This window comes from Symphalangus syndactylus, chromosome 18, assembly GCF_028878055.3.
Source record: "Symphalangus syndactylus isolate Jambi chromosome 18, NHGRI_mSymSyn1-v2.1_pri, whole genome shotgun sequence".
Lineage (NCBI taxonomy): Eukaryota > Metazoa > Chordata > Mammalia > Primates > Hylobatidae > Symphalangus > Symphalangus syndactylus.
Window position 1 is genome coordinate 55,926,574 of NC_072440.2, and position 15,091 is coordinate 55,941,664.

Below are 15,091 nucleotides of genomic sequence, written 5' to 3' on the forward strand. Positions count from 1 at the left end.
GCATTGCACTGATGTTTCAATATATGATGCAAACAAGACAGTCTCTGCTTTTTTTTTTTTTTAAGACAGGGTCTCACTCTGTTGCCCAGGCTGGACTAGTGTGCAGTAGTTCAATAATAGGTACAGCCTCCATCTCCTGGGCTCAAGTGATCCTCCCACCTCAGTCTCTTGAGTAGCTGGGACTACAGGTGCCCGCTACCAGGCCCAGTTAATTTTTGTATTCTTTTTGATAGAGACAGAGTTCTGCCATGTTTCCCAGGCTTGTCTTGAACTCCTGGGCTCAAGTGTCCCACCTGCCTTGGCCTCTGAAAGTGCTGGGATTACAGGCGTGAGCCACCATGCCCGCCGGTCTCTGCTTTTTGAATGTTGACCTTAGATGTGGGGTAGGGATGATCAGACCAAGTATTCTGAATTATGGACTTGGAATTTGCAAAGTCCAGTGATGAGAAAGAATTTTACTTGTTTTATTTATTTATTTATTTAGAGACAGAATTTCACTCTTGTCGCCCAGGCTGGAGTGCGATGGCATGATCTCGGCTGACTGCAACCTCCACCTCCCAGGTTCAAGCAATTCTCCTGTCTCAGCCTCCCAAGTAGCTGGGATTACAGACGTCTACCACCACGTCCGGCTAATTGTTGTATTTTCAGTAGAGACGGGTTTCACCATATTGGCCAGGCTGGTCTCAAACTCCTGACCTCAGGTGATCCACCCACCTTGGCCTCCCAAAGTGTTGGGATTACGGGCGTGAGCCACCGTTCCTGGCCAACTTGTTTAGAAAAGTGGGACTGAGGTTAATATCAGGAGTCTAGAGTTCAAGAGTGGACAGCCAGGCAGGACTGATCTTGTCAAGATTTTGATGTGGTTGGATGATATGATCAACAGATCACAGAGAACCGTAGGGCATTGCAATGCTTAGGCTGGGCCATTTGAGCGCCAGTACCTCGCTATAAAACACACTGAGCTGGACAGTCAATGACACAAGAGCTTAAGGATTTTATAAAACATGACTACATACGGCACTTCATATTAGTCAATGTTCTTTCACAGCAATGATTGCATTTTATCCTCATAACCCAGCAAGGTCAGTATAGTGGGCATTTCCTTATGCCAATACCTCTGTTCTACACCACCCCACACCCTTTTCCTTGATAAAGATTCTGGGGATTGGAGAGGAAGTAACTTGTTCTGCACTAACTGGAAAAAGAACCTAGACATTCTGACCCAGCCTAGGGCTCTCTCCACTGCTTCAGACGCCTCTTTAGCTCGACTCTCCCCTCCAACCCTGCTTTTTCTGCACAGCCCAGCGAGTTCTTGCTTGCTAAAAGAACCTGGCCCAGCCAGGAAAAAGGACACTGGGGGCTTCACATATGTTGGTCTTCAGAGACAGCGCTTGTGTGCTACCAACATAAATCTGATAGGCACTGAGATCTCGGTCTTCCCTTTTATTTTGGGGAGGGAAGAGTGGAGCTTAGGCTAGACCATCCCTGCCACCGGCCAACGTACTGAATCTGTTCCTCTGGAAGGAGCACTGGGAGATGGGGTGATGTGGTACAGCCGAATTGATGTCACATTTCTGGGTTAGGATCTGGCCCTGCCATTTACTAGCTGGTAATGTCAGGCAAATTTCTTAACTTTTCTGAGCTTCAGTCTAGTGGCAATAGCCAGGATTACTGTTAAGATTAAGCCTGGACCATAAGCTTCATACCTTGAATAGCTAGTGTTACAAATGGTGAGCTGTTAGCCCCAGGGAGTTCGGAAGTCTCTGCGGTTTTATCCGGGGGTCCTGGTATTGCCCACTCTGCGGATGGGTCAGGCTCTGTGGAGATTCCCCACTTAATCCACCGCATCCTAAACACTGGAGGCTGTTGTTCTGGGATCCAAAGCTGCTCCACGGTTGCCTCAGGGCATCCTGACCTAGTGAATTGCCTCCTTTAGAAGCACTACTTTCCCATCCTCCCAGACTAGCTAATTTACTGCTGATGAAAATAGCTTTAATGGAACTTGGGTCCCAGGAAGGCCACAGCTGGCCTAGAGCATCGAATTCCAGGGCAGAAAGGGCTTCCAGGGGTCTCACACTCACTCCCAACTCTGACTCCAAGGAGACAATCCCCACAGTGGAAATCTGTTAAAACACTGAGTAAATCAAGATGGTTCCTGCTAATAGCTGACTAAAGTTTTCTTCCAGCTGTACGTTCCCAACCTGCCTGAACGAGGCCTCTAGGATGGCAGTGTCCAATCACGTCTCCCCTCTGCTTTCCTAACTGAATGTTGATATTCTCAGCCTCTCTATTTTGCTTGTACAAGTCCCGTCTGTCTCCCTTCCTTCCTTCCTTCCTTCCTTCCTTCCTTCCTTCCTTCCTTCCTTCCTCCCTCCCTCTTTCTCTCCCTCTCTCCCTCTCTCTCTCTCTCTCTTTCTTTCTTTCTTTCAACAGAGCCTCGCTCTGTCGCCCAGGCTAGAGTGCAGTGGCATGATGTCGGCTCACTGCAAGCTCCGCCTCCTGGGTTCACGCCATTCTCCTGCCTCAGCCTCCCGAGTAGCTGGGACTACAGTTGCCCGCCACCACGCCCAGCTAATTTTTTGCATTTTTAGTACAGACGGGGTTTCACCATGTTAGCCAGGACGGTCTCGATCTCCTGACCTAATGATCCGCCCGCGTAGGCCTCCCACAGTGCTGGGATTACAGGTGTGAGCCACCGTGCCCAGCCAAGTCCCGTTTTTCAAACTCAATTTGCTTCTTGCCTCCAGACCGTCTCTGAGGTTTTGTGTTCCCTCCCCCATTCAGGTGGGGGCTGGGTGGGAGGCAGGCAGAGGCTGATCCAGCAGTTGGAAAGGGTGCAGCCCAGGTTGTCCTGACTCAGGAAGAGAAGGGGGGAAAAGGAAGGCCTTATCCAAGGACACAGCACATTCTCTTTGGTAATCCAGAAAGACACTTTTGTTTTCTTAGCCACAGAGTGCCCAAGGGGAGCCTCAGGGTAGAGGGTGGCAGAGGTGGGAATAGGGACTGGGTGGGGGAGGCCAAGGGAGGGCTTAGAGTGCAGGTGCGGGAGTCAACACTCCAGGATGCGGATGTGCTTGATAAGACAGGTGACTGGCCTGGAAGGTTGAGATCATAGCCTTACTTCTTTATTTTACCTCGCTAGTGGAGACCTGGTTACTCATGAGGCCAAGGGATCCTGATCATTCATTCAAGAAATATTCACTGCCTAGCTAGGTAAGGATTTAGAGATAAAATGCGCAGCAAATCCCTGCAGGAGTTAATAGTTTAGTGTGGGATTTTCTTCCGTAAGCAGACAGTGAGCAGGCTGCAATGCAGGTAAGTACAGGGTGCCACAGGAAGACAGACGAGGAGCTCGTCACCCACCTGACAGAGGCAAGGAGAGATTCAGGAAAATCTTCCCAGAAGGGGTGATAATTGAGCTGAACTCTAGAGGGTTAAAAGGGGTCAGCCTGTCCAGGAAGCAGGGAGGGGCTTCCAAGAAGAAAGAGTCATTTGCTTAAAGTCCCAGGTTGAGAGAGGGCAGAGTGGGCCAGGACAGTGGCAGGGTGGGCTTTATGACTGCAGCTGTGGGTATGAGGAGGAGACTAGGAGTGAGAAATGAGGCCAGGAAGGCAGGCAGGGGCTGGGTCCTGAGGGACATGGGCAAGCTGCTTCCAGGAGATGGATGAAATGAGCCTGTGCTCCTTGAAGGAGCCTTCCTGGCTGTGCCCACCAACAGGCAGGCAGTGGCGGCCCCCGTCGGTCAAAGCTGTGTCACCCCTCAGAGCCGAGGCTTGCTAAGCTGCAAGTCATGCCGGTGCAGGCAGAGGCAGGCGCAGGAGGGCAGAGGTTCTTAGCCAGCATGATGGGGCACAGCTATGTAATTCTTGGGTGGTTTGGGGGTAGGAGGATTCTTTCCACACACTCTGACGCTATCACACCAAAGTCAGGCATTTCTTCACTTGACAATGGGCACCTGTAGGATGGATGGGGCATGGCAGCCGTGTCTGCAGCTGTATGCCGGTTGCATTTGGTGCAGAGAGCAGAGGGCAACACTGCTGTAAATGCAATGGCTCTGGAAAGAAGGCGGGGTGAGACGCAGGAGAGGTGATGTCATTGGCATGTGGGTCCTAGCTCCTAAATACCGTGGCTCACTTTACAATCTGCTGGGTCTTGCATGTCCAAGGAAGTATGCAACCTCGATGTGATGGTCTAAGAGAATCTTTTATGGCTACTTGCTATTACTGAGAACTGAAAATGGATCTGACTGGGCAAAGAACACACCAATCCCATCACATCATCCCTGCCACCCATACAACAGTCTGCTGCTCCCTCTTCATACAAAGTCCTTTATCTGTTTGGCTGCTGGGGATTGAGAGAAGCAGCAGCATGGCAGGGATTGTCATTTGCTTTGAATTTATTTGGCTCTGATCTATTGGGGTGGTACCATGGTCTCCCCAAATTCAGACAGAAAGAAGCAGTGAGGATAGGACCCCTTGGTGGGGGAGCTTAATGTGGACTAGCAGCTGATCCTGCATGTCCAGGAACTGGATGGCTCCAAGCCAACTGTCTTCCTCAGGGGCAGGGTCTTCTTTAGATCCCCAACACTGCAGTCTCGGCACCTTGCTACTGTCCTGATTTCCACAGACTGGCAGGACCGTGATGCATGCCACATTGCACCAGAGTGATCACAGCTGTGGACAATTCTACTAAGACTACTTGCAACTCAGCCACCTGCACAATCATTTTCTCCCTTTTTGCTACCCTTCTTCCCAATCTTTCACTTCCCTCTCACATTTTGCTAGGCAAAAGGATGACCTAAATTAAGTGCTTCTTCCCTCACCTACTCCTTTAACCCCTCTTTTCCGTTCTCCCTTTCAGCTGTCTCTCACCTGGTTCTTCTCATCCCCATTCCTCTTCCTGTTCTGCAGCCAGCTGTGCTGGGTCGAGGGGTCAAGGGAGTGACTAAAGTGCCGTGTGTCCTTGTTGGTGGGTTTGACACTTTATCCCCCAAATGCTAAACGGTGCCTCTGCCATCGCACGGTGCCACCAGGTGCCTTGCCCTGTGGTTTACGTTATGCACCAGGGGCACCTTTCACATACAATACAAAGTCCACGGGGCCACTGGAGTTGTGCAGCTCAGCCACCTTGGTTTCAATGTGGTACTCAGAAGCCTCCATAGCAACAAATCTCTTAGGGGAAAATGGTGGCCTTTTGGTGGAGACCAGGTTCTCAGATGGACATCAAAGTCTGTGAAAAATGCTTCTGTGTACCTAAGTCTCCCTGTTACTGTTAACCTTAGGCTCAGAGCCTTCTGACTCAAAAATCTTCCTACTTAGGTTGGGTGCAGTGGCTCACACCTGTAATTCCAGCACTTAGGGAGGCCAAGGCAGGTGGATCACTTGAGCCCAGGAGTTTGAGACCAGCCTGGCCACCATGATGAAACTCTATCTTTACTAAAAATACAAAAATTAGCCAGGTGTGGTGGTGTGTGCCTGTAATCCCAACTGCTTCCAAGGATGAGGCATAAGAATCGCTTGAACCTGGGAGGTGGAGGTTGCAGTGAGTCAAGGTGGTGCCACTGCACTCCAGCCTGGGTAATAGAGTGAGACCTTGTCTCAAAAAACAAACAAACAAACACCTTCCTGATCCTCCCTCTCCAGCCTCGTCATCCACTGCTCCCCATGTGACCACATCTCTGGACAGATGGATGGTCTGGACAGGCCATGTGCTGGCCTGGCTCCACACCCAGCTTCTGAAGGTCTTCTTGATGGCAGCACTTTCTCTCTAGATCAGAATCCAACCTCCTGTCCATCCCTACTCAGCAACACTCTCTCACCATTCTCCAGACTCTTTTAGAGTCTGTTCCCCTCGTTGGGGACAGTTCACTGGTTTCCACTACGGTTAGAAAGAAATCCCTCCTCCTGATCCTTATGAGGCCCTGTGTGCTTTGACCCCAGCCTGGATCTCCCACCTCCTGCTCCTGCCCTTGTCCACTCTCCTCCCACCACACTGGCGTTCTGCTCGCACGCTCACCACCCTCACACCCCTCTCAAGGCCCCGCACTTGCTGCTGTGACTTCTGCTTGGAGAACTCTTCCCCCAGACATCAGGGGCTGCCAGGAAGTGAAATCTATAAGGGCAGAAGCCTTTGCTTTTGGCAGAGTCACAATTGCATTCCAAGTGGCTTAGAACAGTGACTGCCTGGCACATGGTGGGCGACGGGTAAATAAACACTGAATGAAAGGTGTAAGAACACGCTGCCCTATGTTGTCTGTCTCTTTCTTCCTTGCTCCATCTTGCCTTTTCCATCCTCCCCCGAGGGGAAGCCTCCTGAGGGCAGAGATCTGCTCTGTGTCAGACATCCCCCTCAGCATCCAGCCTAGTGCCTCCAGCAAAGGTGCTTCTGTCGATGTTTGTTGACAGAATGGAGACCGAGCTGTTGGGAGCTGGTGGGAATGGTTCTTTCGTGCTTTTCCCACCAGGCAGGCTCAGCAGCCTCCCAGGCAGACCAAGAGTAACCCTTGTCCTCCCAGGCCGCTGGTCCTTTGGTTCGGCAAGCCTGCCAGCAGCCCCAGCCTCGGGGACATCCGCTCCTTTTGCAGCAGAGCAGATCTTCACCTGGGTTTCCTTCCCACCATCACTTTCTGAGCTGCTCAGCGTCAGAAAAAGGGTATCTGGCCTCCTGGAACTACAACTGCCCCATCATCACACACCTAATCCTAGGAGAAAGCAGTGTTCTGCTGAAGTAACTGTTGGATTTAAAAAGTGAGATCTTCTAGAAAGATGTATTAAAAGATCATGACTTTGGCTGCTATATTTCAAAGACCAGGCAGGCGTTTAGGTGACAGAGTTAAATATTCCAAACTTACCTCATCCTCCCTCTCTCTGTCTCTCAAGGGTAAACATTCCGTTCCTCTTCCAAAACCCAGTGCTTCTCCATATTTGGGAATCTGGAATGGGCACTAGGGGCACAGCCCTGTCTCCTCTCGGTGTCTGCTGGGAGCTGTAGTCCCCAGTGAATGTCGGCTGCTTTTCTCTGGCCAGCAAGCCGGCTCTCCTTTCTCAGGAGGACATCTGAAAGCAGGAAAGCTGTGCACAGTGAGATGCGAGGGTGCCATGAGGAGGCTTGCCTTCTATTTTCAGCTCTCCATGAGCTGGTTTTGAGCAAGGCCTCGCTCTTTTCATGGCTCAGTCTCCCAATCTGTAAAATGGGCATAATTATCTCTCTCTTTTCCTGGCTGCCCGATTGTTTGTTGGGTGGAGTAATTAGGCAGCACCCATTCAGTGCTTTGAGTTCATTCCAGAAGGGAGTGCTTTATAAATAACACTTGTTATCTCTAAAGGGGAAAATATTAATGGCCTAGATGCCTCCAAAAACCAACACTTCGCCTATACGTCAAAAAGATGCCGTGGAATTCCTTGTATGTGCCTTCCACTCACCCTGGGTTTAAACGGTTTCCCTGCATCTCATTCTATTTTGTATCATCTCTAGTTTCATATCCTCAAGAATAAACAGTCTCCCTCCTTCCTCTCTGGAAAAATAAAAAAAGAATAAGACAGACCAACTCTGCCCTATGCCAAACGCACAAGAAAATTGTGAAGAAACCATCTAGAGCAGACTTGAGCTCCGTGAACTTTATCTCCTTCTTCCCAACTAGTGCATGAGAGCTCAGTCTCTATGCAAGAGGCTGACCTTTGTTCCCATAGAAAAAGGAACACAGATTTCACTGCAGCAGGAAGGATTTTTGAAAGATCTTAATAAGAACTCCCCTTTCTGGAGACTTGAGAGAAGAGTTTTCACACCCAGCACCTTTTCTTTGAGGATAGAGTCTGGTACAGTGCAGTGGAAACAGCAGCAGAGGTGGAATCAAACTGGTTAGGATCCCAGCTCTGAGACTCAGGCAGACACGTAACCTCTCTGGCCTTAGTTTCTTCAGCTATAAAATTGAGATAATAATATATTTTAGAGTTTTTTTATAAAGCACTGCACAAAGATCAGTCGTTATAAGAGGCAGTATGATGCTGTGGTTAATAACAAGGAATTTTAAAGTCAGAGACACCTGAATTAGAATTCCACCCGGATTAGCTGTGGAAATGTGATCAAACTACTCAGCCTCTCTAAGCCATAGTTCTATTATGTTTAACATGGGGATAATGAGCATTCAATGAAGCAATGCATCAATGCATGTAATGGACCTAGCATGGAGCCTGGTACACACTAATTTCTCGATAAATATCGTTATGACTATTATCATTGTCATTGCAATCATTTTTACGTATCTTATGCTTGATCATCTCACTTCATGATAATCAAATCAAATAATGTGAAAGTGCTTTTTAAGTTGTAAAGTACCACACAAATGTGAAGGATGATGAGAATGAAGCATACAAAGAAGGGAGCTGGGCACCCCAGAGTTCTCCTTGCAGCTTCAGGACTATATGGGATCAAGGATGTATTGTACACTTGCTTTTTAGCTACAGGGAACTATAAACAGCTAAGTCATTATTAGTAACAGCAGGATTATTTGATTTCTTGTTTTAGGTAGTAATTTCAATATCCAATTGAAGAATAGAAAGGACTCCCCTGAGGGACCATGAGTAAGTCAGGGTGCAGAGTGGCATAACCCTGTGTAGCCACACAGGCTCGTTGTGTGTGCTTGTGGAAGGATGTGCAGCAAAGTGCTAAAAGTTGTTATTAGGAACGGTGGGATTTCAGATGATTCTCATTCTCTTTGTACTTTTGTGTCTTTGAATTATTTTTACTTTAGGTATGTATCATTTAAGCAAAAACAAAAGACAAAAGAGTGGATACCGAACAACCAGATTCCCGTTTGTAAAACCCTGGATCCACAGCTTCCTTTAATCCCATAGAAGGTTTTCTCAGGTATGGAAAATGGAGTTTCTGAAAACCAGGAGCAGCTGGTGAAAATCATAATGACAAATGCCTGTGACAGGAAGTCAGAGGGGAAAGAGTCCCTTCAAGATGGCCCTGGGAAGGGAAGAAGAGATGCCTTTTCATCTCTGTTTATTTCAGAGGCTGTAATAACATGGTGGTTTCAATCATAGGCTGTGTACACATGAGTTTCCTTGTTTGCTATGGTAACATGTGATTCCTGTTTTTCCACCTCTGTTTTTCTGATCCCTTAGACTCTGGCTGTCAGAGAGGAGAACTATGAACTCACCTACTCATTCATGCTGCCCAGGTAATCACCTCTGTCATGAGCGATTAGGGGAAGGGTGTGTGGAGTCTGCCTGTAATATATTTCCACTGTCCTGCTACATTTCAGAACCAGACGCACAAAGAACAAACAAGCTTCCCAGCAGGACTCAAAATAGAAGGGATGGTGACTGCATGCCTCACCATTCGGGATCCTCTTCTTCCCAGAGAACTCCGCGCAGGCAGGTCTGTACCTGCTTAGAGGCAGCCTGTCTGTTGAGCAGCCCATCCTCAGTGAGGGAGGATAAGAGACTGGGGCTAGGGGGATGGGCAGCATCTTTGCTGTTGCCACAAACTGAGAGTGGCCCCAGAAAACTGAATGCATCTGGACTTTGCCATCAAAGCCCATGTTAGTGTGACGCAGGAACAAGGTAGGCTGCCACATCCAGCCTGGCACGCTGTAAAACTGTACAACTCCAGGGGGCACCACCCCCCACACACGATGTGTGACATGATTGACACCTCCAAGAGTTGTGCCCTGTGAATCCCAGGAAGGGTCTTTTTTATCTTTCTTTCTTTCTTTCCTTCTTTTTCTTTCTTTCTTTCTTTCTTTCTTTCTTTCTTTCTTTCTTTCTTTCTTTCTTTCTTTCTTTTCTTTCTTTCTTTCTTTTCTTTTCTTTCTTTTTTTTTGAACCAGAGTCTCACTCTGCTGCGCAGGCTGGAGTGCAATGGTGCGATCTCAGCTCACTGCAACCTCCGCCTCCTGGGTTCAAGTGATTCTCCTGCCTCAGTCTCCCAAGTAGCTTGGATTATAGGCACCCACCACCATGCCCAGCTAACTTTTATATTTTTAGTAGAGACGGGGTTTCACCAGGTTGGCCAGGCTTTTCTTGAACTCCTGACCTCAGGTGATCCACCCACCTCAGCCTCCCAAAGTGCTGGGATTATAGGGATGAGCCACCACACCCAGCTGGAAGGGTCATTTTTCCTGAACATACTAACTTGCAGAGAAAGGTCTTTACAAAACCAAGTAGACTGGAGCTTGGTTGAGTAGCCCTTAACTTTTGAAGTGAACTGAAATGTCATTGATTAAAAATATACACAGACACCTGTTTTCCTCACTTCACCAACTTTTAAGTGTTGCATCTGGTGTCCTTCTTACTCTACTCCGGAAACAGATGCCGAGTGGGGCCTCAGTTTCTCCTTGACTGTAGTATAAAGCTCCTCCCAACTCTAAAATTCTGTGGCTCAGAGTGACTGAGTTTATTAGATTATTTCCTAGGAAATAAGGAAAAGAACCCTAGTTGCAAATTGCTCATAGAAAGAAGTCAGGCTGGGCAGATCAGTATCTGGAAACACCTGCCAGTGTCTCTCTTTTTGTAGGCCTGGGCCAGGGCATGGACCTTCTCAGCTTCCAACCTTTTCACACAGTGCTCACCAGCAAGGGTGCCTGAAAGTCAAGGCCATATAACACTGAAGAGCACAAGGGAGGTGGGGTCTCTCTGTAGCATTACATGCTATTATTTCACACCAAGCTAAATGGCACCAGGATCCTAGAATGAGTGGGACCCTGTCCCTGCCCACAGGAGAACACAGTACAGTAGGGGAATGACACAAATAACTATAAGGAACTGTGGAAACTTGGAAGGACTCACAGGTGAGGCATCAAAAAAGCAAAGCACGATTGGGAAAGAGTGATTCGCCTGAATCAGGTAGGATCAGGAAAGACTCTGGGAGGAGAGAGCATCTTTATACCCTTCCACAATAGAGCCAGGGCTGAATTATTCCCAGTGCACACCCATTACTGGTTTCATTTCTCAGGCTTGGAGAGGGAATGAATTGATCTGGCATCGTGAAGATTTGTTCAGCCTTCTCTGAGTGCATCTTCTGACTCCTGGGGTAAGTAAGAAATGGAGGGGCTCCTGGAGTCACCTTCGAGGCAGATGAAGAGGAGCTATGGAGGCCCTTTGAAGCATGGCCCCTGGGCATGGGATCTGGTGAGAAACCTCCTTCCCAGCTTTGCCATTGAAACCATGGATTTTAAACTTTGGCAGAGTTTCCAAGCTTTCATTTCCCATCTATCAATAGGGAAAATAATAATAATAATATACCCGTATGACCTTGTTCACAGGTTTGCTGTCAAGGTCAAATAAGACAAGCGAAAGTACCTTGTAGATCCAGTATTCTACTAGTTAAGAAGAAAGACTGGAGCCCGGTGGTCCGGATTAAGTCCCCCCACCTCCCCCAGCTCCACTATGCACTTATTGGGTGACCTTGGACAAGTTATTTAACCTCCCCATAACTCAGTTTCTTCCTTTACAAAATAAGAATGAGACTAGGACTTTTATCATATGGTTATGAGGATTCAAATGAGCGAAATGTAAAGCACTCAGGCCAGGCGTGGTGGCTCACACCTGTAATCCCAATGAGGAATCAAATGAGCGAAATGTAAAGCACTCGGGCCAGGTGCAGTGGCTCACACCTGTAATCCCAGCACTTTGGGAGGCTGAGGCAGCAAGACTGCTTGAGCCCAGGAGTTCAAGACAAGCTGGTCAACATAGTGAGACCCCATCTCTCCAAAAAATTAAAAAATTATCCAGGCGTGGTGGTATGTGCCTGTAGTCCCAGCTACTCAGAGGCTGAGTTACAAGGATTGCTTGAGCCCGGGAGGCTGAGGCTGCAGTAAGCTGTGATGGCACCAGTGCACTCCAGCCTGAGCAACACAGAGAGACCCTGTCTCAAATAAATAAATAAATAAAGCACTCAGAAAAGCACCTAGTGCATAGTTAATATCATACTATATAAATTGAGCCATCACTATTATTGTTGTAAAGTACTATACAGGATGATTATGATGGTCGCTTCTTAGATACAGAAGCAGAGTTCTGCTGTGTCTACATGGAGAGGAACCCTATAGGAAGCATCGAGTTCTGCCCTGAACTCCTAGTCCAGGCTTTAAAAAAGAGCCATAAAAATGCCATCCCACTGATAAGCGTCTGGAGCAAGGGAGGCGTGCCTTGACCATCCTGAAAAAACATCATCTCCACCCTACCTATACTTATCTTCTTGGCTCGCTTCTGGCCAAAGGTCCACACTTGGTCTGAACCTATTGCGTGCAGAGCTTTGCCACAGATGTCCCTGTACTGAGGGGCTCTGGCTGGTTGGGATGTTCGAAGGGACAGCTGTGGATGCTGTTTATTGGCCTGAAATGTGGAACCCGTGTGGAGAGGGCAAGACAGGCTAGGTTGACCTCAGATGTAGGCTTTTCATTTTTATTTTTTGAGAAAGGGTCTTACTCTGTCACCCAGGCTTGAAGGCTCGAGTGCAGTGGCGCATCATAGCTTACTGCAGCCTTGAACTCCTGGGCTCAAGCGATCCTCCTGCCTCAGCCTCTCAAGTAGCTGGGACTATAGGCATGTGCCACCATGACCAGCTAATTAGAAAACGTTTTTCAATAGAGATGGGGTCTCACTATGCTGCCCAGGCTGGTCTCAAAGTCCTGGGCTCAAGTGATCCTCCTGCCTTGGCCTCCCAAAGTGCTAGGATTACAGGCATGAGTCACTGTGCCCAGCCAGATGTGGGCATTTTTTATTTTTGCATGGAAGAGTCAATAACTGGATTCCAGGGCTGGGCATGGTGGCTCACACCAGCACTTTGGGAGGCTGAGGCAGGTGGATGGCTTGAGGTCAGGAGTTTGAGACCAGCCTGGCCAACATGGAGAAACCCCGTCTCTACTAAGAATACAAAAATGAGCATGGTGGCGTGCAACTGTAATCCCAGCTACTCGGGTGGCTGAGGCAGGAGAATCACTTGAGCCCGGGAGGCAGAGGCTGTGAGTGAGCCGAGATCACACCACTGCACTCCAGCCTGGGCGACAAAGCAAGACCCTGTCTCAAAAAAAAAAAAAAAAAAAAAAAAGAATTGGATTCTAGGTCAGAAAGTAATATTACAGAACTTTGGAGTGCTATGAGATTCTTCGTCTTTTTTTTAAATTGAGGCAAAGTCTTGGTCTGTTGCCCAGGGTGGAGTGCAGTGGCCCAATCTTGGCTCACTGCAACTGCGGAGGCCTCGCAGATTCAAGCCATTCTCATGCCTCAGCCTCCTGAACAGCTGGGACTACAGGCATGCGCCACCATGACTGCCCAACTTTTGTACTTTTAGTATAGATGGTTTTTCACCATGTTGGCCAAGCTAGTCTTGAACTCCTGGCCTCAAGTGATCTGCCCGCCTCGGCCTCCCAAAGTGCTGGAATTACAGGCATGAGCCACTGCGCTGGGCCGAGATTCTTTCTTCTTTCTTGCCTTACATCAGCCTGAACAAGTCCAGTGATTGACAAGTGTTCAATGGGCTGTCACATGGTTTCTTCTGCTCTTCACAGCCACCCTATGCAGCAGGTGTTAGTGTCCTCAGATGAGACGGCTGAGGCACAAAGAAGTCTGGTGACTTTCTAGAGGTCACCTGGCTTTGTCACTGAAGGAACCAGGATTCGTTTTTATTTTTAAAAAAATTTTATTTATTTTATTTGAGGCAAGGTCTCATTCTGTCGCCCAGGCTGGAGTGCAGTGGTGTGATCTCAGCTTACCGCAGCCTCGGCCTCCTGGGCTCAAGCCATCCTCTCACCTCAGCCTTCCGCACAGCTGAGACTATAGGCATGCGCCACCATGCCTGGCTAATTTATGTAGAGACAGGGTTTCACTATGTTGCCCAGGCTGGTCTTGAACTCCTGAGCTCAAGCAATCCTCCCACCTCGGCCTCCCAAAGTGCTGGGATTACAGGCATGAACCACTGTGCCCCACCTGAAGGAACCAGGATTCTAGCCGTGCCTCTCATCTCCAGTCCAGTGTGCTTTCTGCTACAAAAACAACAACTCATCCCCTGCTGCAGCAGGCTGGGCAAATCTGCCTCCTCAGATAAGGAGCCACGCTGAGCCCTCTGCCAAATGGAAGGAACAACCCCAAGTTCCAGAGCCTAGGTAGGGCTAGGGAAGGCGTCGTAACGAGGATACTAGCAACTCAGGTGCTCTGCTAGTTTTCCCAAAATAAAACAATTCAAACAATACAAATATTAATATGGGCCTGGCCTTATACATCTGAAAGGACTGTCCTTATTTCCACTGTGTTTTTTGTCTCAAGGATGAGGAAGTGACAGGAGAAGAGGTGATTTCAAAGGCTGTCCCATGAGCCTCTACTTAGAGAGAGACGGCTGGCTAAGTAAAGACAATACCCATTCATGTTCCCCCTAGAGGGAATGAATTCGCTTCTGTTTGGGATTTCTGCATCTTCGCGTGAGAAAGTCTAGGTACTTGCAGACATAGAGGAGATGATGTGTCCCGCTGGATGTATGTTGAGGAATCCATTTGTGGGCATAATAGTGCTAAACAGTGGTTACATATGGACTGATATGAAGCCCGGGAATAGTTGAAAATTGGGTGAATCAGAAATGGAATACAATCATATTTTTATATGGTTTCTAGCTGTCTTCTCTCCTGCCTTAAATATCTTGACCTCATTCTGGCTGTCTCACTACTAAATAGGCAAATTTACTTTTAGCAAGGCTGCTTCTTTTAAGACTGTGCGTCCATCTCCTGGACAAATTTGGAATAGCAAGAAATTTGTTAGGCATTCAGGAAAGGGACTTTTCCAGGCAGCAGCCGCTTACAGCTGGCCGCTTCTGAGCATGTTCTGTCTTCCCAGGCCTGGCTCACATTTTCAGTGCTTAATGCGCATGGCGCTTTATGCGCAATATTACTTAATTCTTCCCTCAGCCATTGGGAGCTAAGGACAAACTGTTATCCCAATTTTACAGGTGAGGAAATCGGAGCTTATTTAAATAAATTGCCGAGGTCACACAACTAGTAAGTGACAAAATCTCAGTCAAACCGAGGCTCTTTTGGCTCAAAGATGTGTATTGAGCCCTACTCTGCTCTGCAGAGACAGAACTAAGTATGTTTTCT